At 49.7% G+C, this 25,474-nt stretch overlaps 1 protein-coding gene across 4 annotated transcripts in view; it reads right to left on the bottom strand.

Moving 5' to 3' along the window:
* PAK3 (p21 (RAC1) activated kinase 3) overlaps positions 1 to 25,474 on the bottom strand; it is a 168,542-nt gene that overhangs the window by 41,615 nt on the left and 101,453 nt on the right. The window contains exon 1 of one of the 4 annotated variants that reach the window (XM_061445720.1): positions 21,338 to 21,457. The exons of the other annotated variants lie outside the window; for them this stretch is intronic. The gene's annotated coding sequence lies outside the window, so the exon portion shown is untranslated. Of the gene's footprint in view, positions 1 to 21,337; positions 21,458 to 25,474 lie in introns of those variants that run through there. 4 annotated transcript variants of the gene reach the window in all.

The following is a 25,474-nucleotide window of genomic DNA, read 5'->3' as shown; positions in this document are numbered from 1 at the left end:
TCTTCTTGAGAGATATGGTACATTTAGAAGGACACAGCTTCTGCCTCCAGGTAAGGAAAGGGAAAAGCCCAGGCTGCCACAAGCCTCTCACCCAGGAGGTGGATGCGGTCCAGATTCTGCATCATCTCTTTAGGGCACTAGGGCAGGAAGGCATTCATATCCCCATTTACTTCCTCGGGGACAACATTTTGCCTTTTATTCTTTGCCAGGCCTTTTATTTACAGCTGACTAGCTTCATATATCTAATATTCACCTGATACGTTAGTGATCTTATCGTGCGTAATGGCACATCTACCTTGGGGGTATTATGGATCTGGAGCAGTCACGGGGGGGAACGGAGCAGTTGCTCTGCGTGCTTACTTCCAGTTGCCAGCTAGACCTGGCTTCAGAGCAGCAGGATGGGAAGGCCAGAAAAGCCAATGTACAAATGCTATTCTTAAATAGGCCGGGGAGAAAAGACACCTGGATGCAGACAGCAAAACAAGATCCACACACTAAATCTGTTGTTTTCTCAGCTACCACAACGGTCTGGTATTTTTAAACTGCTAGAACAGGGATTCAGCAGTTAACGCCTCATTGGCCCCCAAAATACTCTTCTGCTCCAGAGCAGTGTTCTGCTACTCCTTGCGTGACTCCCCATTACGACAGGAACATAGCTCACTGTACTCTTCAGACACAAATGAAAAAATAAAGAGGTTTGGGGAACTGCTCCCCGTTCCTCTGCACTTGTCCACAGCCTCCTGCATAGATAGCGTCTGTGACCACCATGGCTAACAACACTGGGCACAGCACAGGAGGGAACAACACCCACAAAAGGTGGTGGCATCCAGGAGTAGGGACATCCCAGCCTCAGTCACTGTAAGGGCGAGTGCTTGAGCCAGCAGGGACCACTCTAGTTTGGGAAGTGGCACTGTGTCCACGCTGCAAATCCCTGTTAGAGCAACTGGTAGGTATCTCAGTTTCATTCCTGTTTACTGCAAATCTTCACTAGGACAAACCACTCAGCTCCTCTGTACGACCACAGATGCCTCATCTGAAGAGCTTGAGAGTGCATTTGCAAGTCACTGATGCTAAAGGACACAAATCTTTGGATATAAGCAGACAAGAGCCAAGCCACATCTGTTCTTAACACATCAGGGTACCCTCATCTCTAATGGTCCCTGTCCAGAATGTGTGGAGTTGTGTGCACTTGCTCCTTTAAAAGGGAAGAGGTTCCGCTGCTCTGTAGGAGTTTTTAAAGCAACCTAATGCCAATCCCTATAAAGGTACAAACTCCCAGAGCAGTTGACACTAATGCAATCTTGTATCAGGTCAAAGAAAGCACCAGAAATCAGGAACCATCACAAAGCACAGAACAAGTAAACAAACAGAAAAGCAAAGGAAGAGGAAAGAGGGTAACAACAGGACCCAAAATAGATTCCTTGTGCCAGGCACACATCAGATTTATGGCATAAAAGCTTTGCAAAGAAACTTGCTCTTAAAACAGCTCATCAACATTTACCCCGCTGCTGGCTGAAGCCTACTACTTTTTGACACCCCCTACTTTCTATTTACAACTTCAGGCCTTGAAAGAAAACTAAAATACACTAATTGAGGTTTTTATGAAGCACAAAACGACAACTGCATTGCTATATATTCTATAAGGAGCAAAGCAGGCTGAGAACTGGGGAAGACTGAGGGGGATATTAAGCCTCTGGCGATGCTGGATTGCTAGAAAAAAGTACAGAAGCAAGAACAGGGCCTGTAACACTGATGTGTCCTTGAGGGAAAGACAAGCCAAACAGAAGTGGAATTATTTTAGTAAGTGGCAGAAAACTATGAGAAATGAGTGAGACGTTGTCTGCTCTCAGGCAAAATGAACCTGCCTAAAGGAACTATTGTCTAGGCAAAACCATGAAATAGAGAAAAGAATACAAGCCTTGGTGCTAGAGCTGTGTGTCACCGTGTCTATGCGGAACTCAGGAGATACTACAGGTCCCCTAATGAAACAGGCAACAGCCCGAGACACGCACCACATCCAGCTGTAGGGAAATGCCTCCAAACAGCACAGCCACCTGAACCACCCAGTGAGTGTGGAAGAGTGACAGTAAGAAGAGGGTTAAAGGAACCCAGGAAGCACAGAGAGACAGACTGCTGAAAATACAGCTCTGTGGTCCAGAGCACAGTACAGGAAGGTACAGAACAAGATAAATGCTCAGCTCAGAGCAAGAGGGTAAAGCCACACAGGAAACAGAACACCTTCAGGATACAGTTTCTCCAGCAAGTAACAGGAGTCAATGCAGTGACTGAGGATGCTCCTATGCAAAGAAGGATCTCGGCAGTACAACCTCAGCAGACGAAAGGGCTCTCAATAGTCAGGCTCCGCAAAAGAAGTTGCCAGCCATTCTGCAGCTATGCCTGCTGCTTTGCCGCTAAATCAAAGCCCAGCTGGATTGCAGAGCCAGCTGCAGTGACAAGAGGCAATCTCAGACTGGAGAAATGCCACCAAACATTATAGAATCATAGAATAGTTAGGGTTGGAAAGGACCTTAGGATCATCAAGTTCCAACCCCCCTGCCATGGGCAGGGTCACCTCACACCAAACCATATCACCCAAGGCCTTGTCCAACCTGGTCTTGAAATCTTACCCTGACCATCGTGTACATTGAAAATGTAGAACAGATAAAATCATGTTCTGAGGTCAGTGGGCAAATACAAGCTGTTGATAAAAAACCACCTCACAAAACCAGAGGTATTATCACTTTAATCTGACAGACAGAGCCATCCACTGCTTGGCAGCAGGACATGCAGGAAATAAACATATTTGATAAAGAAATATTACTATTTTTGTAGAAACTTATGTTCTGGAAGGCCTTAGAAGACGAGAGGCTTTGATTAAAATACTGTAACAGAATCAAAGCAAAACAAAACCACAAAACACACTAAACCAATTAAAAGCCACACTAACTAACAGGTTATAAAGACTAAGCACAATGTAAGAACCATCACTGAGCGAGTCTGTTCCTAGTGAGGTTAATTCCTGGCCCTGCATTTACCCCTGAGGCCTTTAAAGAAATCCTTAGAGCAAACTGCCCATGTTCTTCAGAGAGCATCAGCATACAGCACCTCCCGGCTGGTCACTAACAGCAGCAAAGACATGTAGAAAGGGAACTTTACAGCATGCAATGTACATGTCTCCATGGAAGAGAAGACAGGAGAGAACACACCCAAATATAATGGGAGACTCAAAGTGATTTCAGAGTGCTGCAGACAGTAATGCAACACTGCTTTTTGACAGGCCAGATCACAAGAGAAAAACAGCACAAGACTACATATTATGATGTATCAGCATCGTCCTCAGAACTTCTGTTGTTAACATGCACCTCTGCCATTCATTCTCATCAGAGTGCCACTGTCCTGGGTGAAACAAGTTACAGCAACCAAAAATATCTGCCTACATCCCAGTCTTTGTTTGGGAGCTCAGAGGTCCCCATCAGTGAGACACACAGACCTGGGCTAGGAGAAAGCTACAGCAGGAAACCAGCCACAGAGCTGCCAGTGTAAATGTCCAGGTATTCTTGTTCCCTTCCTTACAATAAATTTCAGAGGGAAACCTAAGAGCAAACTCCAGGAAAAGACAGCGACCACCCGTCCTGTCTGCTCAGTCGTTATACCCAAATGAAATCACCCTCCCGCTTTTAAGAGATGCGGGCTCTTCAGCAAAATGAATCATTTCTTGCAGCTCAAACAGCTCTTATTTGTCATCAGAAGCAAAGTAAGACAATGAAACCTTGCTTACCAGAGGAGAGGAAATATTTACCTTGCATTAAGTCAACTTTTCCCAAGGTGCAGGTACAACTGTAAACAGGAGGAAATGGGAAGAAGAGAAAAGATGGAGGAGCTGTTTGCAACTACACACCTCAAAGCCAGAAGGGATACGAAACTGGATCTCCTCTCTTCTGGAGTAAAGAAAATTGTTACAAAGAACCACAAATTATTTATTAAAGAGAGTATGACACCACAGGGAAACAAAACAAAACCTAAAATAATCTAGATGCAGACACTCCTATCAAGAGAAACCAGATAACAGAACAGGAAAGACAGCTCTTTCCTCTATTATCTTTAATTCAGTTCTGCTTATCAGCATCATCATTACAGCTAAAAGTGCAAAGACTTTAACACATTTAGAGTCTTATTCAATTCCCACTGAAGTCGCCAAATAGACTCCAGTAATGCTGTATCAGGTTTCTATGGGCCATTCCAATCTGAGGAGTTAAACACTCCTTTAAGAACTAAATGAATTCAGCTTCCTTGCCTTTGTGAGGAAGATGCCCTGGCTGCTTGCCCTTGCTCTGACTCAGACACACTTGGCCCAGTCCTGCAGAGGACTAAGCTCCCACCAAAGTCAAGGGCATCTCTAAGACTCAGCATGCTGAAACCCAGGCTGCCTGCCACACAGGAGCCGAATGCCAAGATGCCAGCTGAGTAAATGCAAAACCCTACGAAGAAAGAATGAAGGCAGAGCCCATGGCTCGGAATGGGCAGCCCTGCATCCCTTACTGTGCATGCCAGGCACACAAGTCCTGCTGTACCAGTGGGCACGCTTCTCCATGTCACTCTGGGACCCGCAAGGCTAATTTGGGCTGGTGCAGAATGCTGTGCACACTTGAATGCACCTCTGCTGGAAAATGTGGGCCATCACATCATGGTTTATGACTATTTCATTATCTGCAGATTCAATTCAGACTGCAACAGCTCCTAAACGCAATACCTACAGATCCTGTTCCTGCATTACTTCCTGTGTTTTAAAGTCTTTTTCTTCCATTATCTAGAAAATATTTATGCAGAATGATAACATTTTGTGCATCCAAAGAGTCACCTCAGGTTTACAAAGCCCTTCACCAGCTACAATTAATTAAAGCCCATAGAGGGAAGGGTGTTGCTGAAATCTACCTAACTCCAATGATCTCAAACCACATCCGGACTGATCAGTGAATTCTAACCATACAAATCACACACTTCTCTGCAGAGCCATGGCCTGAATATCCTGGCCTTTCCACTGCCAAAAGTCTCAGCCTTTCAGCCTAAATGAGAACAAAGGAGTAAAGCCAGACACTGCAGACTGTACACCACACAGCCCATGCCAGACAAAGCTCACCCTCAGCATTACAAGCTGATCAGAGCTTACCTGAGCTGGCCAGACACAGGCACCAGCCTACAAAGAGCTTACAAATCGGGAAATCAATGCACAGATTCAATTACAACTCCAAATTGCCCTAATAAATCTATGGATGTAGAAATGAGACAAATTAACACCCGTGCCACCACCCGTCCCTGACATACATCCCAAGAGCCCAAACTCCTCCTCTTGCTGTCTAGCTTTCATCACTAGCAGTTGTAAGCTCTCCAGACAGAAAATACAACGGCCCTGCACTCTGTACACACAGCATCTAATATATCAAATATTCTGAATTAAATTGTACAAAGCAGCTCTGTACTCTATGGAATAGCAATCACTGCCAGTTGACAACAGTGACAGCAAAATCATTTTTGCCCTGGTGTAATACTGCACTTGTTAGCCATCCGCCATCCAGAACAGTTCCATCCAGATAAAGGTCTATGGAGAGTCAACCTTAGCAGGTGGTTTGCAGCACTAAATCTTACCTGTCACACAGCTGGCTTCTCCTTGTAAAGGTGCACACTCTTTGCTATCTTCACCCTGATATTCTGATACTCAAACACTGGCCTGCAGCTCTAAGGGCAGGGGTACCTGGTCACATCAATACAAATACTCTCCTGCTAGATGCACTGACCACATCCCCTCTGCACGCCTGCAGCCTCTGATCCCCTGCACCTGTAACGCTTAGTGGCTGATTTCTTTAAAACATGGCATTAACTTGCTCCTGTCATCCCCACAATTTCTCATGCTCTCCAGGGGCCACCAAGGTCTTTTAAAAATGCAGCCTTCAATATCCAAATCAAGTCCAAGAATTAGAAGGGCTTTTCCCATCCTGCTTCCCTCCGCAGGAGCACAGGAGGAGACATCAGGAATCTGATGTTCTCTTCTGCTCTGTAACCAACTTATCATGCTGACTCTGGCCAAAAGCATAATTACAATGTGCCTCAATTCCCTCATTTCTCAGTGACTACAATTATGCTGTAACAAATCCCTGGTCACCCGGGACCGATCCTGTACTTAAGATCCTGCCTCCCTGCAGGCACATCGCAATCCAACAGGCACAGGCCGTGCTCCTGGGGGAGCCAAGGTCTCTGACTGAAGCTGTCCATGAATTTTTCATCAAGTTACATCTCACTGGCTTGAAAAAGAAACTTTTTATGGGAATATGCGACTGTTCTGGAAGGCTTCATCAGAAGGATGTGTCTCTTACTTGTTCTCTTAGAGAGCAGCTGAAGAAAGTGCAGCTGTTGAACTGTTAACAGGAGTGAGGAACCTGGGTTCAGTGCAAGCACCAGCCTGACAGGTACAGTAAGAGTCACAGAATGGGTTGGGTTGGAAGGGACCTTAAAGCTCACCCAGTTCCAACCCCCCCTCCCACAGGCAGGGACACCTTCCACTAGAGCAGGTTGCTCTAAGCCCCATCCAGCCTGGCCTTGAACGCTTCAGGGGATCAGATTCTCCAGGCACAATCCCAGTCCCCCCCAACTCCTTTGTGAAAACATAATTTCACCCACTCTTGTCCTTTTCTAAAAGAAGCTTTAAAGGGTCTTAGTGCCAGGGAGATAGAGAAGAGGAAACCATCTCCTGCCTGGTCCTAGGACAGGGAAAGAGCTTTGATTCCATTTACCTACCAGTGGTGCTGTGTACACGCAGTGACCAGGGTATCATGAGCTGAGCTGACATTAGAATCTCCACTCAAGCTCCCTGCTCTGCTGGCCCCGTCCCAGAGATTCTGTGCACATTAGTAATTAGTTACTGGAGTGCTGTGACAAGGTAAAAGGTATTGCTACCATTTCCCATTGTTATCATGCTCTGACACACATGCCACAGGCAACCTGGCTCTATCCTTCCTACGAATCTGTGACACAGGACTCAACATGAATCAGTTCTTCCAAGCACACATGTAAGTTATAATAAGTCAACGATGATCATGGCCTAAAACCTTTGATGAGAGCTCTGGAGATGGGCACAGGGCCATGCTCTTAACATGCAAATGGAGCTGTGTGACATTGCTCTGCCCCCTGAGACTATTTGAAGAAGTCCTTCTGCCAAAAGCTACTGCTCACCCAGAAACACTGGCAGAAAGGAAGATGTGTCTGTACTAAACCATTTGTACGGAGCATCTGCTGACTGAGCCTGAAGTGCCACTGCAGAGATTTGGGCTCACTTTCCAACCCCACAGTGCTGAGGCACACTTCCTTGCAACTTGGCTCTAAGAACGGTACCTCCTACCAGAGGGGAGAAGAGGATCACCAGGATTTGGATCTACTGGAACTCATCAGCTTTCCCTTCAGCTGTTTTACCCAAACTGACACCATGGAAGATGCCAGCCAGACTACCCTTAGAAAATCATTTATTAAAGTCTAACTATTAGTTAGACCCTTTAATGTGGGTCTAAGTCTCTCAGCAGCAGGTATTCCTTCATTTGACAACCCAGCTGCCCAAAGTGGATCAAAGCAAAGGCTGGAATTTGCACAAGCACATTCACACAGTGTCCACACCACCTGAAGCAGGTGATTTGTAACTGAATCGGTGAAGCCCCTGCCACTTCCATGACAAGCCCAGATCTTCCCCCTCCCAGCCTGACAGGATGGATTACCTTCATTCCTGTGCAAGCCAAAGATCCAAAGAAACATCCACTCTGCAGCCACGGCTGTGCCTCCAGCTCTGGAAGATGCACTCAAGTTCATTTTTCTCCCAGAAGCGAGTGCCTTGGTGAGTGACTGGCCCACGCTGACTTCAATGGAGAAGCCAGAGAGATGTGCTTCCCTCCAGCTGCAGTGTCACCTCATGCCCTGGAATAGACCCCTGCAGTTGTTCTGGTGCCCCAGGAATTACACACCTCTCCTCTTCACCTATCTATCCTCAGGAAAAAATCCACCTTGATAACTTGGTGCCAACAGCCATCAAAAATCCAATTTATGTGCATGCAAGTGCTGTATGTGCATGCATCAGAAACTCCTGTTTATCATCCTGGTGTCTCACTAATCCCCTTTTAACCAAATTCTGTGGATACAGAGTAATGTGATATTAAAAGGACTCTGCCAGATTATCAGGGCAGGCAGCATGCAACACCTCCATCTCTAAGTGTGCAACTGCCTGCAGCTTCAGATAATGCATCTTCCCCAAGGCTTTGGCAAATCATGCATCTGTGTTGCACAACAGGCTATAAATTCTCCTCTCCATCCTTCCTTAGGAGAGATAAACGACCTGGCAAGTTGAGTGATAAAGAACCAGTATAATTATGTGTCATTAAGCTGCAACTAATACTGGTAGAGGATGGATAAGGGGCTGCCGATTACAAATGCCATCAAGGAAAATCTAAGATGTGGCATTAATGCAAGCTTGGAAAGTAAAATACATTTTGTGCTTCTCCCAGAAATACTTAACTCTGTTTCAAGCCACCTCCTCTGTTTGTTTTACTTGGCACAAGCACTTTGCACCACAAAGAATTCTTTCTTGCATCAAGGATTTTAAGAAGGAAACAACAAACAGCAACTTCCAAGGAAACACAGAGCCTCCATATTCTCTTTGGCAAAACAAAGCTCGTCCCATTCTTCATTCACAAAGAAACATCAACCTGATGAGAAAACACTGACAGACCTCACTGCACAGCCTGTTTGCTCCTCATGCAAGGCCTCCACCTGAATGCATACATTCCTGCATCTACTTCTTGGACGCCCTTGAAACAAAATTCCTGTGCTAAACATCCTATCCATAAATTTCTTGCCAGCCATGACCAAAACTACATTTATCTGCTTTGAAAGAATGCAACTGGATTCAGTAATGCAGCAGAGAAATTACTGCCTGTTTGAGGTGCACACCGAAGGCAGTGCACAGCTTTGGTTTTTCCCTTTCGCTAAAGTAATCTCAGCACTGAGCTCTGACACGTTTGAGAATCCATTCACATCTCAGCAGCTTGACTGCAAAACAACTCACTGTGTGGCAAAACATCCTCTATAGGTAAGACTAACCTGGGATGCTGCTTGGAGTTTATTTTCCCCTGCTGTAATTTTAACCTATTTAGATTTCCAGGAATTAAAGCTGAAGGGCAAATAAGATTCTTCTGACATCACTGGGAAACTGGCCTCCCCAAACTGTCAAGCCGGAGCTGCAATTGCATTTTGACTTGTTTCACTAGACCCAAAACATACCCCTCATGTTGAATGGGTGCAGGAGCAGACATCAGGTTTCAAGCACTGCCCAAATGGAACAAGAGCATCATTTGTTGGTAACCACCTCACAGTTAAATGGATTGAAACAGGCAAGTCCCTTGAGTTTAGGGATATCAGCTTTCTGGAATGACAACAGCACAAGCCCAATGTGGTCATCATTCAGGCCCTACCTTCTGCCTTCAGAATGCAAGGCACAGACATCACTACAGATATGCAGCTCCACAGGCTGTGGGACCCTGGGTACCAGGAATTCTGCTCAGTGCAGAGTCTGAGGCAAAGCACAGGGAAGGGAGAGCCAGAAGGGACAGGCTCTAAGGTGTGGTTCGAGCATCCACAGCTGGCCTAAATTTTACTCCCTAACAGGAAGCAGCTCCTTTCTCACAGATGGCTGCTGTTAGCAAGCGCTGACACCCACCACAGAGCAAGTGGGCTTGCAATATTAATAGCATCAGGGAGAAAATTATGAGCCCACATCAAAGCACTGAAAGTTGTTTCTATGACTTTTGGCTTTAAAACTAAGTGCAAAGGGAAAGGTGTAACACCCAGCTAAGCATGTTTAGAGGACTTTCTTTTTGAGATGTGATTCTGCAGTTTTCAAACACACACACACACACATATGCAGAATGACCCCTTAAGGACAGGGAAAAGCTGCTGTCAGCTATAGCTCAGCAAATCACAAGTTACATGAAGACATAAAAATCAATGCTGCTCTGAAATTTAGCCTGGTAGACAAGTCAAAGCCATCATAACTAATGGCTGGGAGTTCTGCTGTGACCATGTTCTGTGACTGTTTTTCCTACAACACTCTTACCCACTTGGAACCTGGGTGCAAAGATTCTGTTGGAATTAAGCAGAAGCAACCCAACAGGGATAATGAAGTAGTACTAACCCATTTGCTAGAATTTTTTCTAGTAACAGGCATTGATAAAAGAGCATAATAAATTCATCTCATTTAGAAATCCCCCTCCTCCATTAAAATACTCTGATATTGGTCCAAACTACATGAAGCCTGTTATCAACAGAGGCAGCAGAGCTGAAACACGGGTGAAGATGCTGTTAGCAAAGCCATCTCCATGAGAAGACTCTTGGATTTGAGGATATAATAAATTAGGGACAAGTGCAAACATAGAAATATTATCATGAAGATACAGTGCTGTTACTGGTGTTCCTTTTGACTGGAACAGGGACTGCTCAGCCACAACTAAGTCTCCACAGACGCACACAGCCCAAGCTGAGCTCCTCTGCCTGCACTCCAAGTAACTTGGCGCACGTGTCTGTTTTGATAGCTGTAAAGGCATGTGAGTGCAGAGCTGTATCCGTGCCAGCACGCTCTGAAAGGTGTCCATCATAGTCGCATCCTGCTGACAGCAGTCAGAAGTCTATCACTTCCAGCCTGCAGGACATGTGCTCTACCACTGCAACGCTCTGAACAGCCATAAAGTACTGCATGACGGTAACAGTGAAGTCTTCATGTGGTTCTAGATGTGTTTCTTTGATAGCTCTGCCACTTCACCACCCACCCACAGTGAGGGCCTGACATTTTTTAAAGCAGTTTGTTGAGACACTACAACCTGATGACTCAACTCAGGTATTTCTCTTTATCTGCAACAGGACCTTGGAGTTGCATGGTAAAATACAACAGGCTACTTCCTGTCAGAGCAGGCGAAAGATGGGAGTCAGCCACGAATACATCTGCTCTACTTGCTCTGTGGAGTTAACTGGTTTCAAATCAAACCCTGCCTATCTTCCACTTATTATTTGGGCAAAATAAACAGGATCAAAGACAATCCTATCTTACACATGTGCAGCCTCCCTGACTTCACTGGCACTCAGGCCAGACAGTTTGAAATTACATCACTGGCATCTTGATGCAGCTTAGATGGCAACACCTCAGGTTACATAGGAACACACAGGATTGGGAGAGACCCACCAGGTCACCGAGTACAGTCCCTGCTCTGCTGTGAACCATGTCACCTAATCCCTTTATAAGTGAAATCAAAAATAGTTATGAAAGATGCTTCATGGGGCACACCCCAGGCTGGCCATGAATGATGTAAACCGACTCAGGAAGGAGCACACAGACACATCCAAGACAAATTAGAAACTGCAGTAAGCAGGGAGGCAACTTAGTCTAATGGCCAGGCAATGGGACAGGCAGCAGGATGCCAGGTCCTGCTGCTGACTCCCACACTGACCCAGTCCACCCACAGTGGCAATGCTCCATCCCTCAGGTTCCTCTGGGCTGGGACCAAGATAATGACCTTGTCCTTCCTTTGTTGATTGCTTTTAGCCCTACAGACAAAAAGAAGAATACAAGAACTAACTATCTGTATTCACTCCATCTCCCCAGCAGGTTTTTAAAGCCCATTTTAAAGCTCTCCTTTGCAATTCAGCCTGTGGATAATTTGCTCCCTGCATCTCCATAAAGTTTAACCTGTCAGAGCCTGGCAAAGGTGTAATTTCATCCCCAGGCTCTTCTGACTTGAGACTTTGGAGCTTGTCTTTGTGGATAAAATATCAAAGCAATAGCTCTATGAGACAACAGCCCTTTGCATCTCACAACCCATACATTATTCTCTCAAACATAGTTTAGCAGGCCAGCATCAAAACTTTGGCTCTCCCCTCATTTCTCCTCCCCCTGTACACACTTTAAGAAAGAACACAGATAAGAGCAGTAGACAGACACGGACAGAGAGGAAGGTTTATCCCACAGGCAGAGGATTACTGCATCATGATGTAATGACCTTGTTCAGAAAAGAAAAAGGTTACTTACATGACAGCATGAGCTGTAAGGATACCAGCTCCTTCCCAGAACAAGGTAAAACATTGTCCATTTAAAGTTATGCTGAAGAAAACTAAAACACATGTCCGGTGAACTGAAGAGAGAAAGAGCAAACTTCAGCACAACTGCCCTGCATATAATCTCTTTCCAGACACACATCATACACTGAACCAAACAAGCAGGAGTGCTGTTCAGATAAGTATATATGGAAAGCACATGCTGTTCTGCTTTCTCTGTGTTTGCATCTTCAAGCGCTCGAGAGCTCTCTCTGACCCATAACAAGAACAGCCACTTTTGTGGTCCATTTCAAGTGCAAAATGCTCCACAGCCAACCATTTTGCTTGTCCCCCCACCGTGAACACTTTCCATTTGAAGCTTCTTTCAATGTTTTCTTCCCCCACAGTACTACTGGAGGAGGGGAAGGCCACATGCATCCTGTATATGAAGCAGTCCTATGAAAGAATAACTCCAGGCCAGGCTAGTTTTGTCTGTTTAGACAGCATTTAGTGGAGCTTGGCCATGACTAAAACTCCCATGGCTGAGTTAATCGCATTTATGACTACAGGTTGCTCAAAGGGACTTGTTTCTAATGAATTTTTAAATGCTATGAAAATAATAGGTATGGCATTTACCATTTAAAACATTGTAAAAGAATGCTGATGTTACTGCCCCAGTACAGCACGCTTATTTCACTGCTTGACATTCACCCCTCACTGTTGTTACCCTGCTGAACTGAAGCGTATGTTATTAAAGCCAATATTTACCAACAGATACTACAGTTATGAAAGGAATACAGTCCTTCCATGTAAAACTAGGCTTCCAACAGGAAATAAAAGGCATTTGGCAAGTCTCAGCCTGCCAAGGGCAACTGCCACATGTCCTGCTTCCAGGACAAGAAAGCCCTCCAGTTACTCCAGGTACTTCCAGTGGTGAATGCTGAGCTTGTCTGGTAAGTTTTCCGAGCCCGGTGCAAATCCTACAGCAGACACAGCGAGCTCTGAGTCTGAACTGGCACCAGATGCCTTAGAAAACACGTGGATTTCATTTTGTACAGGAGTATGAGGAAGCCAAAATGCTTTATTTGTCAGCACGGGTACAGGCTGACAAGAGCACGAATATTCTGTTCAAGGAAACCCTACACTGAGCAAGAGCGCCATGTGCCAGCTTACAGTGCCCTCTACATTTGTGTGCAACAAGCAGTGTATTTCCATAGCAGATGAACAGCAACAACAGCCCTCAGATGAGAGCATGCAATAGAATTCGCAGCAAATTCCAGCCTCTAAAGAAGCAGCCAACAACATTTCCCTACTAGCTTCAAGGCTCCATACAAAGGCCAACTCGACATCAGGCTTCTACTGCAGTGTTTCTTCTCAATTAACCAAGAACAAGTGTATTAGCCATACATCAAAACTGCATTGCAGCTAGAGCTGCCAATTTCTTATGGCAAAAAGGGAGGCTGATTCATTTGCCTGTATGTGGGCCCTGGCTGGAGTTTTCCCAAAACGCTACAAGAGAAGAAAACCTCAGTGAGCCTCCCCCTCATTCCCACTCCCTTCTCCCCCCCAAATCCCAGCCCAGGGGCCTGTGCTTGCAAAACCAACATTTCCTGGAGGATTCTTTTCTAAATTCAGACGAAACACACAGCAACTCCCCATCCATTTGCATGTGATATATATGCATACAAGGACACTCCTCCCAAACATGTACATACGAAATGCAATGCAAAACGTCTGAAAAGCCTTTAAATCCCAAGTCCCCAGAGAGTCCTCGCATCTTCCATTACAAACCCTGCTATGTTAAAACCCACCACCTGTGTAATGGGGAATGGCAACCTTACAGCACTGCTCGGGACCAGCCCACAGTGGTGGCCTTGTCCTTATGCTCAAAACAACCACAAACCAAGACATTTCTGCTATGCACAAGCAGACCCTGAATCCAGATCCTTCTAAAAGCTCCTTGTATCAGATACACTTAACACCTAACACATCACAAACAGCAGTTCTTCAGCCAACATGCCCTCCCCTTCAGTGTATCTGTTCTGCATGAACCTCACCACATCCGGGTGCCAGGTCTCCTCTCTCCCAAGCATTCCTGATGGAAACACCACAGGCCTGCTCTCAAAAAGAACACATGAAGTGATGTTGTACCATAACTTGTCCTCGCCAGTCACCATGAACACAAACTCCACCATCTAGGCACCTACCAGGCCACGTTTGCAAGGTCCCCGGCCACACCACCACCACTGATCCCCACAGCGAGGTCAGGACACAAGAATTCAGTCATGTTTGCTTCTAACTGACCCCTTCCATTGCTCCGCCAACACCCGTCTGACCTGGGACACTGACTTCACCCTTGTGCTTCCAGTGTGTCTGACACCAGTCAGCCTGGCAGCAGCTCCCCTGGAGCAGTCAGACCCTGCCCCAACACATCTCTGCTCTTTCTCTGAGCCTGACTTTTAGCCATTTCCTGTAAACCTTTACATCAGTTCCACAGAAAATACACTGTTTGGAATATGTAAGAGCACAATTTTACCCTCTCCTTGCCCCCAGTGAGTCCTTCTGTGGGCTGACTTTGGGACTATGTTCATCAGTTTTCCTGGGGCACATACGCAGCAGTAACTCTCAATGTGTAATTTCTGTTCTGGTATTCAAGCAACTACACTCAGGATAACCAGCCAACAGATGTATTCCTCAAGCAGAGGATAGCACACATTCAGCTGTACCCATGAGGCCAAGCTCTGCCATCCTGCTGGGATCAGTAATGCAAACATCAGGGAATACAGCTCAAAAAATTACTGAAGACTCGGGTAACTGACCTCCTGCACCATCCTTGGGCCTGCAAGCTTCATCCACATGCTGCTGCTCACTACGAGGAGAGAGATCTTGCCACAGCAAGGGCTTCCAACACTCAGATTCCTATTGCTTTTCCCGATCACATGAGGAAGCCTGGCATTCACCCCAAGTGTCCAGAGTACTCTACAGACCATAGAACACTGGGCAAGTCCTGAAGAGCAAGCTGCTTAAGAGGTCTCACTGTCTGCATTATGGATCGTGGCTGCAGGAAGTGCCCCCTCATCAGATGCTTTGGAGATATTTTGCTTCAGAAGCACAAAACAGTCCTGGGAGTTCCAGTGCTCCCACATCACTACAGCTTTCAAAAGGGGTCCAGGACAATGTACTGCAGAAAAGAATAAGCCTCCACTTTCAGCTTATTCCTTCTGAAATGCTTAATATTATTCATTAATGCCGCTAAACAGCAGGATTCTCCATTCCCCATGTGCAAAAAGTAGTAGAGACCAACAGCATGGAGAGAAGGTGTTGTGGAGGATTTGGGGAAGAAATGAAAGGAGAACACTGCCCCCACAGACTGCCACTCTGGATACTTCCAGATATTACCCCACCTCTTTGTGGTCCATGCATCCTACACAGTGAAGACGCTTCCTCAAAAAGAAACTAAACAGGGAGCAAATTCTGGCTGCTTTAGCCTTTTTTCTTGCTAGAAATCTCACTTCTTCCCCACTTGACTTCCCAGAGCCTCTGGAATGAAGAGCTAAAAGGGACTTTATCTGTAGGAAATAACTAACCAGGATGCCAACCTGAGCTGCTAGGCTCACTAAAAAGATCAAACGAGGATGCAAGCAGCCCCTTCCTGGAGCAGGCAGGCATCGTTTCAGTTGCTGAAATATTTATGCCCCAATAGGAGCTGTGGTATCAATGTCTGTCCCTGATACAAACAAACCTGAGCTCAAAGCATGACAATCTGTGTTGTGCAGAGTGGAATCACAATTAAAAGCATTTTCCAAGCTTCCATTTCTGCATGCACATATGTGACAGCTTTTCTGGTGACACTTCAAGAGCATCCCAAATCCAAATCCACAGTGTTCCGCCTGGGGGGGCAGGAGACATTAAAAACAGTTTTAGCAAATGCCCAGGGTTTTGTGTGCCTTCCGTTCTTCCCTCTCAGGTTCACTGTGTACCAGCAGCCCCATGTGTCGGCCAGGGAGGGGCTGGGTACCTGATAAATGTGAGCTGGCATCTGGGCACTGCAGGGCGAATGGAGATCCTCTGCAGGGAAGTGCTGGAAAATTTCTGATCTGGAAGATTTTCTCCTTCGTAACACGGAACAGAGAAGGAGGAGACAGAAAATGGAAAACACGAGGCCTTGCTCTCTCCTTGAGACACACAGAAGTACTTTCCACTGCCCTTCCCAAAAAGCAATTTATTCATGCAGCAAAGGGTCAGGCACTGGGGATCACACAACTGCTGCTCCCCCAACAGCTCTGCCTGGAGGAATGAGCACGCTCAGGTGATGGCAAGAAAACATTCCAGCACTGCCCAAGTCCCTTTCAGCCAACCCTGCAGAGCAATGGGGAGCAGCTGAGGTGCCAGAGCAATTTCAGCTATTGAGGATCAGAAAGAGGATGAGAGTGGTCCCGCTCTGGAGCCTGTGCTGCACTGCAATGCTGAAATGGCAGTTTGTTTCAGGACAGGCTGGATGGGGCTTGGAGCAAGCTGCTCTAGTGGAAGGTGTCCCTGACCATGGCAGGGGTTGAAACTGGAGGAGCTTTAAGGCCCCCTTCAACCCAAACCAGTCTGGGATTCTATGCTTATAGGGGATCTAAGGCTGGACAAAAAGTGACACAGCACACACTGCCTTGCAGTAAAGCCAAGCACACATGTATGCAGCAAGCTGGATCACAGCACAGCTACCTCTGGTCCATGTGTGAGGCATCACTTTCACAAGTAAAGGGGTCATACCAGAATCTTTATTTCTCTGAGAAGGCCCACTTCTGCTCTCAGAATTACAAAGAAACGTGTGGCACTTCCCCAGACATTCCCTGAACACGTTTTAGGATCCAAATTGCCTTAATTTGCTTCTGATGGCAATAAAGTACACATGACCAGACCAGACATAGTAAAGGAGGTGTATCAAACCTTCACTTTGCTGTTTCCCATCTTGGCAAGCCTTATACAGTGCTGTATTGGAGTGTCTTACATGCAGTACACAGGGAGCCCCAAAACCAGCACTGTCACATGCAAGCAGTGCAAACTATTCAAAGTGTGGAAGTGACAGCAGAGACTCCAGGGCACAGAAGTGCTTTGCTCTGGCTCAGTCAAGAGCCAGTTGCATGTGTCAATACGCTACTAGATAAGCAATTGCAATAAAACCTAACAGTGAGAAATGAGCCCACTGAATAGTAACACCACCTTTGAGTACTTAACACATAGTCATGACAATAAGACATTAGAGCAAGACAAACCAACATCTGCTCATGCTAAGCAGAGCTTTCTCAACTGAGCAGGACATGCCCTGTTCCAAGAGGGACACAACTTCCAAGTCTGCCTCTGGAAGGGAAGATATGAGACCAGACACCAGAGTACCCAGAGGTGCACCAAGCCCAGTGCCCTGAGCACCAAACTTGCAGGTAGGGCTGGTGGCACATGCTGACACAAAGATCCTCCCACACCAAGAGCGCTTGTAGGCCTGCCTGTCCTCACCCAGGGCTTCCTGGGGTCAAGAGCCCCAGAAGCCGGGGACATGAGACTGCATCAACAAGACCAGAGGCTTCCTGGATGACAGTCAGTGGCACTGACTGCGTGGATGACATGGTGCTTGCCCAGAGCAAGGGGTACCCTCATGCCATGTCCCACACCACCTGACTGGGGAGATCAGGGCCACCTTACAGCCAGTCTCTTGTCTCAGGACACCCAGCTGGACAACTCATCAACAAGGCACCCCCAGAGCCAACTTTCACCTGTGCAATTCAACATGCCACAAGTCCCTCTGCTATCCCCAGCAGAGCACACCCCACACTGGCCATCAGCTGCACACAAGCCACACCTGATGCCCACCTGCAAGAGATCTCCAGAACGGAGCACTGAGACGAGCCACCAGCAAACCACAGAATTACTGTCAAGAGCAGGAGGTACCCCCAGCAACAGCAGGTCTGAGACAGGCCACTCACATCAGCATCTCCACCTGTGCTGACCCAGGCCCAACTGATCACCACTCAGCTTGATGCCATTCTTCAGTATCGGGCAAGCCAAATAAACACAGAAGAAGCAGAAGATACCTATGGTCTACCATTTGTGTCTGAAAGGTAAAAGCAAAACAAGAGCTGCAGGGGGTAATGCTAGTTAAACACAAAACAGCACTGACCAGTAGAAAAGTTTATTTCTGCAAGTGAAAGTTAATTCATGTTTCCCCCTCCCCACCCTGTCACTCCATTCCCTGCCCATGAATTTCCTGGAACAAAAAGCTTCAAGCACCTTTTGCAGGAGCCAAGGCAGGCAATGAAAGAGGAAGATGTAGCACAGCAAGGAACAGAAATCAGCACTCCAACCGGCTAGGCACAGACAGCAGCATTCATGTCCCAAAGCCACAGGGAGTCCAACCAGAGCAGAAGCAGATGCCAAATCTGGCAACACCTCCGCTGTGAACAGTTCTGTGCAGGCATGGCTAAAATGAAGGAGTTGAAGGCAGATCTGAAAGGCCTCCAGCTTCCAGGCTGGTTTTGATCCCAGAACACTGGCAGCTCCAGGAACACTTGGATCCACAGTCACTATTAAAGTATTAAGAAAGGAGAAAGCTCCTCGGCAGAGGGAACAGGAACTACAAACCAGCTCTCCTCCAGGAGCAAATGCTGCCAGGCCAGGAGATGGCTAACACTGGAGCTGGGTTTGCTATGGTGAACAGTATCTTGCAGAGCTGAATTTGTCTCGCCTGTCCCTGTAACCATATGCACAAAAGCTGCAAAGAAATATGGGGCATGGAGGAAGATGACCTCTTGTGCCAAGTTTTGTTTTTCCAGACCTTGTGAGCTGGCCCAGGACACACAGGATAATCTGGACTCCAGCTTCCATGCACTTTTAAATACTGAGTTTTGCTCAGATCCTCACAGACAAATTGCCCAGTGAATGGCCTACTCGGAGAGGTGAAGTCCCCTCTGCACCCCAACAGCAGAACGCTCCTCAACTTCTGTGGGACACCCCTACCGCCTCACTGGGCTTGGTGGTTCAGAGAGCACAAAGCCCCCATTAGACATCCCCCACAAGAAGCTGACACGCTCGTGCTAAAGCCCTGAGGTGAAGGAGGCCAGAGCACAGGACCTGGGACAACCAAAGCAGCTCACCCTGCGCATTGCCTCCTGCGGCACTGCTGCCACAGCTGCCTCCTGAACTGTTGCTGCTTCGAGCGGTGGCCCATGAGGCTGGAAACTTAATCCTGTAACAGGAGCTCAGGGCTCACAGGAGCTACTGAGAATTACTTTGAGTTATCCAGAGTCACTCAGTGAAGAAATGCCTCCGTGCAGGTCTCAGATCAGAGCACAAACTCCTCTGCAGCCCCTCACATGTGAATCCAGCAACACCTCAAACCCATCCCCTGCACTGTGCCTGCCACCAGCTCCTCTGCCCAGTCCCATGCTCAAGGAAGGCAGCTCCAACCAGTGCAGCCACTGTCCCTCACCAGCCCTGTGCTCACCACAGAAAACCCCAAGGCTCAGGGCAATCCTTCATGCACATAACGTGTCAGGGCATCCTTCACTCCCTGGCCTTGAGCAACCCACCACGTTCTGGGCTAAAACCACTTATTCCCAATTCCTGGTTTACTTTTCCTGCTCACGGCACCTGGTTTACTTTTCCTGCTGACTGAACACCCTTCCTGGAAGCACGAGGCTCCTCTGCAGCCACATGCACCACTTCCATGGGAGTTGGAGCTAAGGTGTTTGAAAATCCTCAACGCCCCTTCTGCACGATGCTGCTCCCTGCACCAGCTCCCGCTTCGGGGACACCAGGCTCTCCCCCAGCACACCCGTCCGAGGCTACGTCCTCATCCCCATTCCCCCTCTGCGCTCCCCCTTCCTGCCCCCATCCACAACAGCAGCTTCCCCCTCAGGGTGCCTCGCAGTGGGACTGCCTGACAGCCACCGGGAAGGTGGATTCACACAAGAGGAGGAGCCAGGGAGAAGATCTCATCTCAGCATCCCCTCCGGCCGCAGCATTTCCTTCTGTCTCCCCCTCAGCCAGGCAGGTGGGAGCCTGGGCCCTGCAGCACCCCCCGGTCCCTCCTCACTGTGGGGGGATTCACGCCAGCCCAAGTGGCTCGGCACAGCCCACCGTGATCCCTGCCTCCCTGCTCCGTGCGCTCAACGCCATCACCGGCCGTGCGCAGAGGAAAACAAAAAGCGGGATCCCCTCGCCCGCAATCTCCACACGGCGTCAAATTCGGGGGGGGGGGGGGGGGGAGGGAGAGAAGGGGAACGAAGCCTTCAGGGGCATCTGCCCAACTCTCCATACAGATAACCTGGGTCTTCACTGCCAACCCTGTGCCCACCCCGGCAAATGGAGCTCGAATCCAACCCCTCGATACCGTTCGGAGCTTGCAAGTCCAGGAACAGCCCTGATCTTCCCAGCTCAGGCCCACAATCTCTTTCAGATGTTGCTCGCTTTGAAGCCACGGCTTTTGCTGTCTGAATTCCCTCAACCTTCTCCATTAAACACACCGCTGTATTCCGAACGGGGGGGGGGGGCTCATTTCTGGTACCGGGGAGAACTGGATCTGGAAGCGGTCTGGGTGAGCAGAACAGGGGCATTCCCGGCTGGAGCCAGGCACCGCGCCGGAGCAGCTCCGGGACTGGCTGGTGTGCAAGCCTGGGACAAAGGGACACCCGGCAAGGCATCGGCTTCAGCGAGGCACCGGCACCACCGTGCCTGTGCTCGGGGAGACCACCCTTCCCGATGGATTTCGGCCAAAACTTAGCAGGCGTTTCTAAAGGGGTCGATGGGCTGCGCGTTGCCAATAAAGAGCGTTTAAAAAAGGGAAAGGCAGAGTTATTTATAGCCCGATCCCCCGCCCGCCGCAACCGCGCCGCCGGGCTGCATTGTCCAAGGTGGGAGCACACGCACCACGGCAGCGCCGATGGCCGATGTCGGCGCCGACACAACTCCGGACCCGGCCGCGGCTCCGCGGCCACGCCGGGGGGGGGGCAGCCCCCGCCGCCGGTCTCGGCTCGCAGACGACACCGGTAACACAGGTGTCACCGCCGGCAGCCCCGCGGCCGGCACCGGCGCGGCCCTCCCCGCGGCCGCACACCCCGGCGGATCCCCCCCCCCACTCCTCCTCCTCCTTCTCCCCGCCGCGGCGCAGCGCCGGGAGGAGCCGCGGCCCCGGGCGAGGCTGGCCAGGCCGCTCGCAGCCCGCTCCCGTTACCGCTCCCGTTACCGTTCCCCGGCGTTCCCGCTGTCATGCTGCACGCGCCGTCCCCCGCCGCGGCCTCGCGCCGCCGCCGAGGGCCCCCCCCGGGCGCAGCCCATCTGCCGCGCTCCCGTCCCCCCCCCCCCTTCGCGCGCGCGGCCGCGCCCCACAACCCGTGTCGTCACCGCCCGCCCGCCCCGGCCATTGGCTGCGCCCGCGCGGCTGCGACGGCCCCTCGACGCGCGAGGCGGGCGGGCGCGCGAGGGGGCAAATCTTGTGTTTCAAGGCCGCTGCGTGGGGAATGCGCGGTTCGGGGGGGGGAGTTCCCCGGCCGGTACCGCGGCGGGTCCCGAGAGGCGTCACGGTGCGGCCCGGTCCTCGCCCTCCCTGCAGTGTCGGGTTCCCCCCAGATAACGTTCGCCACGTGACAGCCTGTGGGATGCTTCTGTCCTGATCCAGACGTGGGGAAACCCACCAGGAGCATGGCGTGAGCAGCCCGCTCTGGACACAGAGAGGGCACAAAGATCCCCACACGCACCAACGAAAAACTTCCCTCCATCCAGAATCACACTCACCTGGGCAGTGCGCAGTCCTGCTCCTGCTTCCCCCAAACCCACAAGTTCACCTCCTCCACGAAAGGTCTGACAAGTACAAACAGCCACTGTTCTGATGAGGATGGCCTCAGTTTACAATGTTTATGGGGAACAAAATAATCCACGGACAAATGTGACCACTTCTACAAGCCCCACTGGCTGCGGGAAGGGCTGTGCTGTTCCATCCCAACATGGGCACAGCTTTGACCCCTTTTCTCATCGTTTCCGAAGGGAGAAGAACAAGGCCGCGTTTATCAATGCATTATGCAGCAGCCATGGGCAAGGAATGACGACTGCCTTCTGCTGGCTGCTGTTGCCCCAGGTAAGAGGCAGGTCACATTACCCAAGAGGAGATAACAAACCATCCCAGCCCCGCCACACGGTATGTGATCTTCTCTGGCCAGGCATGGTCATGCTGTCGCCTTACAGAACATCAAAGGACGTGTTTTCCAGGAGCAAATGCTCCCTGAGTCACGCAGCCAACGCTGCCGTGACAAGCAGCCCCTACTGAATCACCACTGTCCCCTCCTGCTGAGGCCTCACCAAGGCTTTTTTCCCCAGCAGAAGTCAAACCTATCACTTAGCCACAGTCAAGCTGTGGAGCAAGCTGCCAGTGCCGCTTCCACCCCTGTAGAGAAATACCCCTGTGATAGATGGCTCTTGAGATCCTCCAAGGTCAGCAGTGACCCTGTGAGGCCTCAGCAATGGAAGAGGCACTTTCCACTCTCTGCTGCAAGTCACAGTGTGCACTCATGGGGGTCGGGACAAGGGCTGGGTGACCCCTCACCGCCAAGACTCCGGAGTTTGCAGAAGGCTTATACTTTGTCCCAGCTTTTGCCCCTTCAAAGGCTGTGCAAGGATCTAGGGTAACAGTGATAAAGGGAACGCTGCGGAAGAAGCTGTCAGGGGTCCCTGAAGGGCTATACCCTGCAAAGTGCTGTTTAAAAACAGCCCACGGAGTCCGAAAGGCCCGAGCAGGTGGTGGACATGCCTCCTCCAGAGCAGAAATCATTCCCAAATGCTTCAGACACAGGACAGAAGGTTACGGACCAGCTCCTACACAGTGTGAAGCGTGAGCTCGCTTACAGGCTTCCGAAGGATGGAGGCAGCCCAAGGAGAAGACGCAGCCGAAGCACTCTCAGGCCATTACAGATGTTAGGACTGAACCTGTGGGTGAATCGCTTCCATTCATTTTACAAAGTCCAACTAAAACACAGTTTTAACACAAACCATCAGCAGCACTGTTTCATGAGCACTGTAACAAAACCGGCAGGCTCTCTGAGACACCAACCCTGGGGCCTCAGCTTCCCTCTGAAGTTGCCAAAGACTGGGTGAGAGCAGATGAAGGAAGAGCTTCAGCTTCCTCTTCCCTGTGAAAGAGCAGAAACTTGGCTCCATGACTGCATGCAGGGAAAAAGCAGGATCAGACCCCATACTGTCAGCCTGGCCCAAAGCGACAGCTCCCCTGGGAGCTGAGGAAACCTTGCAAACATTGCCTGTGCACAGTGAAGCTCTTCCTGGACACCACAGGGTTTTTTTTGTGTCTTCAAGGTTGGCCTTTGGAGTCCTCACAGCCCCTTGAACCTGTGCTGTTTCAGCCAGTCTCTGCTGGGAGAAGAAAGCAGCCCCCCAGCCCCAGGCACAGGGCTCGGCAGCACAAAGCTGGACTGGCCCCACAGGTCTGGCACCCGGGATGGGATGGGCTGGGCTGGACCAAGCGAGCAGGGTGCCTTTGAGCCTGGTCCAGCCCAGGCGTGGACAGGGTGCTGGCTTTGTCCCCACGGGGTGCCGGAAAGCAGGCCAGTCCCTGCTAGATGGGAGTCCTGGGTGACTGTCACATGGGTGTCAAAACTAGCTGGAAATGCTTACAGTCTGCATGCCCGTGAGGCCCAGCCTATAGACCCGCAGGGCCTGCCCTGCCCCAGCGACATCTCCGAGCAAGGGTCTCATCTTGCAAACATAACCTCAGAAGCTGCCCTAATTTGAGCCCCAATGCCCCAGGCCTTAGGTGTCTGAGAAGCAGGAGGAGGGATCTGCCTGGACCAGGCCTATCGCCAGCCCCAGTAGCTCCTTTCCTCCGTGCTACAAAAGGCAGGACTGGCTGTGTCAGGACCATCCATGCCGCAGCGTGTCTATGCTGGGCTGTGCACAAGCTCCTCAGCCCCTCTGTGGGCACCCCCTGCCAAAAAGCGGTTCAGAGACAACTCCTCCTGGAGATGCAGCCCATGGCAATGCAAGGCCAGGTGGCCAACACAGCAAAGCAAGAGAAAGACGATGGGATATTAGCTCTGAGTAACAAACAGCGTTCTCATAGCCTTTGTTCCTCCAAAAGATGCCCAAGGACTTCAGAAGCCAAAAGCCACCTACCCTCACCTGTCAGATCCAACCAGACAGACCCTCCCAAACTGCAGTGCCGCAGACCCACACTGCCTGAAAGGACCAGCACCCTTCCCTGTGGCAGAGGGGTGTGCAAGAAATGTCTCGGCAAAGGAGGCCAAACACCAGCATCTTCAGAAACCAAATGTACTCTTAGCGGGGGTGACCAGGAAGTTACCAAAGTCTTTCTTGAGCAAATGGAGGAATCCCATCAAAAGCTGCCTGATCCTGCTTCCATAGCGAATGTGGTCAAGCAGGGCAGGAGGGCAGGAATTTAGGAAAGCTCTGCAGCCACACACCTGCAAGACACCTCAGTCAGTACTATGTAGGATGTAACCTTAATGGGGTACATGGCTCCAGAGGTAGCTCAGCTACACCCCAGTATCTGCAACAAACCCCTCTCTGCTTCAGCAGGGCAGGAAGGGGGACACATTCTCCATCTGCAACAGAACTGGTTCTGCTGCATTTATCACACCTTGCTGGCAAGCAACACAATCTGAGCAACACAGCATGACAGGCAGCTGAGTGTCAGTAGGTTTTCATGGGAAAGGGAGGAAAGGATCCCATTAATCTCCCACAGTTAGCGGTAGCTGCCAGAGAGCTCATCCTGCAGCTAAAATTAACTCTGAACACCTAACTCCCACCCCATTAACAAAACCCCAATAAGCAGCAACCCATTCTGGCTCCTCACAGCTGTGGGTATTATACTACCCTGCAGCTTTCTGCCAGTGCTAGACCACAAAGGCACAAGCACTCGGCCACCACAGCTCCTACTCCTGACCAAGGCTGCATCAAGTGTGGGCTACAGGGACCTCCTCTGCCAGCCCTGCTGAGCTGCAGCAGCACCGGAGCCGTTCGGAGCGGTACCACGGCAGGACCAACTCAGCCGCACCGGGGCTGATGTGGGGCACACATGGAAGGGACACGGAGGGATGCTGGAAGCTAACAGTTAAATTTGGGGGCCCATGATGTCATGGTTCCCCAGGGCCCTGCGGATTGGCTGTGGGTGAGCATCTGCGGGGAGCTGGGGTTGCTTGTTTGCCTGAGGTTCAGACCTTTCCCAGCAGCTCTGAATCAGGCTGGTTGTCGTGACAACGTGGATAGTGGCAGCTCCTGATAACCACGTAATGAGGTTGTCACAAAAACGAGCCCCTCCATCAGAGAGGTTTAGGGATCATTAATGTTTCCGAGGGAG

Source organism: Pezoporus flaviventris, unplaced genomic scaffold, assembly GCF_033815535.1.
Source record: "Pezoporus flaviventris isolate CSIRO_AGI_PZ_B2104156 unplaced genomic scaffold, CSIRO_AGI_Pfla_v1 ptg000005l, whole genome shotgun sequence".
In the NCBI taxonomy this organism is placed as follows: domain Eukaryota; kingdom Metazoa; phylum Chordata; class Aves; order Psittaciformes; family Psittacidae; genus Pezoporus; species Pezoporus flaviventris.
The sequence above is the reverse complement of the archived record's forward strand: the minus strand, read 5'-3'. Positions and strand labels throughout refer to the sequence as shown.